Consider the following 5,050-nt stretch of genomic DNA (forward strand, 5'->3'; position numbering starts at 1 on the left):
GTTCAAATTAGCCGTTGGCTACTTTTCATTGAAGGCAGTATGGTTTCTTATCGATTCTCCCCTAAACTCACCGGCTGTGATGAACCGCTTGCCTTTCTTTATCCTTGGAGTCAAGGTTGGTACCTCCGAGACCAGCGTCCTTCCCCGGCTTGATAATCTGTGGAAGAGGGTCTTGCGTACCGTACACATCTGCTGCAACACACGCTGGCTATTGTTCGTGGCCTTATATTTTCTGCAGAGGTTTCACAGGCCTTGGTCGGAAAGTGCAAGGTCGTTTCTCTCCTTGTCACCCTCTCTGTCTGTGCTGTCTTTCTCCTCCTTTTGAACTGCTCTCACGTCATGCGGTCTGCCTTGCTCGTCTTGTGCTCTTGTGCTCCACCTTTTATCCATGTGGGGAAGGGAAAGGGGCGTCAGGTGTTTGTGATTCTGGTCAATTGCCTGACTTTGCCTGACCCTTCTATTGGAACATGTCGGGTAAACAGTTCTGGTGTTAGTCCGTTGTCATCCGTGTTGTGGGAAAGTGTTTGTGGTCGGGAAAAGGGGGCAGTGTTTTGGAATATCGCACGTGGTAGGATGGGGAAAAGGTGTCGAAAGAAGGGGGATACCGCATCTCACCCGTCGGTGTCCCACTCCTACTCCCCAAGGACCCCTCTTCCAGGTGATCCTCCCTCACTAGTCCACACGCAGGAACTGGATCCAATAGCGATGGCCATGTCCTGGCCATCTGGATGACAGATCCCCGGGGACTAGCCAGAGAGACACCTTTAGGTTTCTCACACCATGTGCCAGTGACCTGCTGCCACCTGGCCTCCAGAAATTCTTGGTAGGGTTGCATTTGGAGCCTGCAAAATGGATGCGGGAAGACATCAACCCCAGCAGGGATACTGTTTTGAGCCATGCGCCCGGGAACAGTTAGTTCTGAGATGGCACTATGCAGGACTTGGGATAGGTGACAGAGAATCCTAGCTAACTCAGATGTTGGATGGTCTCCGCTGTGTGCTGGGTTGCTAGTGTGTGGCAACGGGGCCGGATGAGCCAATCGTCCAGGTAAGGGTAGACGTGGATTCCCTGTGGCATAGATATGCTGCTACTGGGGCCAAGCATGTGGTGAATACCCTCAGAGCTGATTTCAGGCCGAAGGGAAGGGCCTTGAATTGGTAATGCCGCGCCTGGACAACAAAACGCAGGACCTTCTGGTGTTTGCGATGAATGCTGATGTGGAAGTACGCGTCCTCCAGGTCGAGAATTTGACAGAAAACCCCCGTTTTTCAGATGGTCGAGCAAATGCTGCAACGTAACCATCCAGAGCTTTTGGGATTTCAGGAACTTGTTGAGGCGTTGCAAGTCCAGGATTGGTCTCCGTTGTAAGAAAGGCATGGTATCAAACAGTGAAGACAGACACAAGTGATCACAGTTCAAGGGTGTTTATTGAACTTTCAAATGGGTTGATAAAACGCCTATTTATAATATTAACGCAGTCCTAGTAAAGTCTTGTCAAAATAAAAGGGCCTATACTAATAAACCTATTGCCAATCCTTATTTCTGAATACAAATGCTGTGGGAAATAATGTCATACAAAAGAAAAGTGTTCAAGAAATGATATGTCAGGATAGTTGAGCCGTTGGCTTCCCTTCCTCACATTTTCATCACTGGACAAGGTGGCACACTCAAGCTTAGCACAGACTGTGGCTTCTCTAGCACGAGGATGTATTTCAAAATCTCAGTATCAGGGCCTTCTGTGCCAAAGTCTCTTTGCCATTCAACGTCTCTTATTACAGAGGGCCTGATGCGACAAACAAACATTAAAGTTCCTTTATTCTCAGGATTTTCACATGCACAATTTCTCAGGTGATTCACTGTTTACTCAGGGTCACCCTCCACCGGGCTTAGACCCACTTTAACACAATGTTCTCAATTTGACTCCCTCGATCGGGCTCGGACCATTTTATCTCACTTTCCAAACTTTCTTCTCTACATCGAAGGCTTTCGACTGTGCGCATGATTTTGCGTGACCCGTTGGCGGACCACTTCGATTCACAATTTCTTTCTCATTACAACTATTTAACTTTCACTTCTGCCACTTCTCAGTTGTATACCTTACAGAGACCTTCGAATGAGCACGCATGCGATGCCGGACCACTCTGTCAACGGTATTGTATCTTTCCTTTCAAAGTTCAGGCATTCATCAGCAGTTTAGCTTTACTCGTGTCTTTTATCACACGCGTTTTAACAATGTTCCTTCCAGCGCTCGTTATACAATGTTGCTGCTTGCATCCTTGGCTTCAACACATACCGTTATTGTATCGGTCTCCCCAACTCACCGGCTGTGTTGATTTCTCTGACGCTACCTTGTACTTGGAGCCAAGGAAGGTCCCACGGTGGCTGCTGCTTCTCCCCGGCTCGATTAATCATGTAGGAGGACCGCAGGTATCTCCAACACACAATGCAGCATTCTTCAGACTGGCTTCTCAGTCTTAAACTGTCTAATCTCGAGGGCTCTTGAAAGTACCGGTTTCTTTGAGAAAATAGCAAAAAACAGGAAAAAACCTGCGAATTTCGAGGAGCGAAGCACGAGAATTCCCAACACTAGAAACGTGTGGTCAAATATGAAGATGGCCAGAGGTGAAGCTTAGGAGGCCGCGTGTCATTGGCTGTGGAAAGTATGACCCAAAGGATACCGATAGGCTATAGAGGAGATGAGCAGTTTAAAGTTTCAAGCTAAACTGCTTTCTTTTTACCGAGGATTCCCAGCCTGAGACAGGGTATATTCATGAGCATGTGAATCCATGAAAGACGCCATGTTGGAGAAACAATTCGCCTATGGCAAAGTGACTATGTAAGGGGTAAGACCCCTCCCTTAATTGAATTTGCTTGAAAAATCATTGTGTAACCGTCTTGGAGATTTCACTGGAACCTTGTTTGGGGCAAAGGCTGCCCAAAATGCCATCCGTTGGGTGCAAAACAGGGCCTCCAAGGAGAGTGCAGACTCTTCCCTTAACCACGTCTAGGGAACATTTGAAGCCATCTGCAGTAGAAAAGGCAGACTGCTGCTAGTACCCAGGACTATGCCTGCTGAAGTGCAAACCTGTTAGTGTCCGTCAAGCTTCCTTGTTTGGAAGGGCAGAAGATGGACTTGCCATCCCCAAATACCTAATGACGGGTCCCACAGCACCCCAAGTCCCAAAAAAGCTGCCTTAGGCATTGCAATTTCAAACTGCATAACACACTCCAAACCTCTAAGGCACTTCAAAGATCCAACAGAGCTACCTTTGACACTCTACACTTTGAGTGCCTATGAGCTACACCAAACTGACGATCGCTGCATGTTCCAAGTTTTTTTCAAGCTGTTGCCGAACCATATTGCTTTGTCGCATCAGCCAAGCCAGCTCACCTTCACTTTATGCAGCGAGGCCTGTCAAACTCTGAAAATGTGCAGATTCCAACATCGCCTACCTTCCTCAGGATTTTTTGAGCCAAGTTCTGTAGCGATTTGTTAAATTCCACTGCGTTGCTGAATTTCACCGAACAAGCTCGGCATCTCAAACCCGATATGATGCATCGGAATGCACCCAGAAGCCCGGCTCAAAGCTGTTTAGGTCCTGAAAGAAGACAAAAAGGCATAGCAGCGGTTCTTTCGTCGCTTGCCTTGTTCCATTGACCCTTGTGACACTTAAGACATTTTGTTAATGCCTAAAAGACAACACCAATATCCATAAACCTTTTTTTGGCGTAAGTAATGAAATGCACTATTGCATCTCATCAATTGTGCCAAAAAAAGCAGCAGACTATTTTCAAAGGGCATCTAAATGAGTGCATACTTGATGCAATCATTGAGATGCCCTTTTTCACACCCCTTTGCGCTGCGCGATCCTCCAGATGACATCACTTCTCCCCAGAGGGGAGCCCCTTTACATGAGGCTAGGAAGGTGAGGCCGGTAACCGATAGTCCCCCTAGGGGTGGTATCATCCGGGAGGATCTCATGGGGAGGGACTTCCCTCCTGTGGACAAGGACGTACATCAGAGATATGGGCCCTTTACCTCTCAACCCCACAGGATAAAATCAACACCCAACCCTTTCCTACCTATGGTAAAGTCCGAGACAATGTGTTATTGTAATGTGTCAGGCAGTTTCACTATGATAGGTGCTGGGACGGAGAAGAACCGACAAACACTACCGTCAAGCATGAAGAGTGTTCGACCAGCTGTTGTCAATCAAACTGATGTTACGCTAGTGCAATCCCACCTACTTAAACTAAACAGTAAAGAAGGACAAGGAGAACAACATCCGGAAGAAGAAGTCGGCGAGCTAGGAGGCTGCCAAAAAGCCTGCGAGTGGGAAACTGGAAGTTCAGAGGCTGTAGCGAAGCAGCCGTGTGAGATGAACTGAGGGATGCATCTCGTCAGTTGGCTGGGAGCCAGCAACCTTGAAGCTGAGAGTCAGTGTGGTGGTGGCGTGACCTGCGGTGGTTGGAACGTGTGGTCGGAGGACTACACCGAGACAGCCAATACTAGCCTACTGCGGAGCAGCATAGGCAGTTAATGGAAGTACGAGGAACTGTGGTGGTTGCGTGACCTGTAACGGATGGACCGCGTGGTCCAAAACGTGCACCCAGACCGGCAGCAGTAACGGGCCATGAAGTCAAGTGGGCCGAAGAAGAGCAGAAGAAGAAAGAATGAACCTGCGACCCCTGGCGAAACCAGTGAAGAGTTCCCTGAGAGAAGGGAGCGGTAGCCAGATGGCCAGGAAGACATGATATGAAAAGGCGAAACCAAAAGATAAGAAAGACGTAGATCATTTTGTGAGGCAACTCCCTGGTCAGTTGCATAAGACTGTGGTATTGAAGAGTCAAGAGGGACTCAAGGAGCTTCTTCCTCGTCCCAGTGAGGGCAAGTTGAAGGACAGTGTTCAAGTAAAGATAACACTTAACCGGTGGAAAGAACTTAAAGAACTGATGAAGAATGTGAAATTGAAGTAACGCAAGAAACCATTCAAGAGTCAAGGAGAGCTCGGAGCGTCTCTCCCTCGTCCCGGTAGGGCAAGTTAAAAGA

This window comes from Ambystoma mexicanum, chromosome 13, assembly GCF_040938575.1.
Source record: "Ambystoma mexicanum isolate Mex_15411 chromosome 13, UKY_AmexF1_1, whole genome shotgun sequence".
NCBI lineage: Eukaryota > Metazoa > Chordata > Amphibia > Caudata > Ambystomatidae > Ambystoma > Ambystoma mexicanum.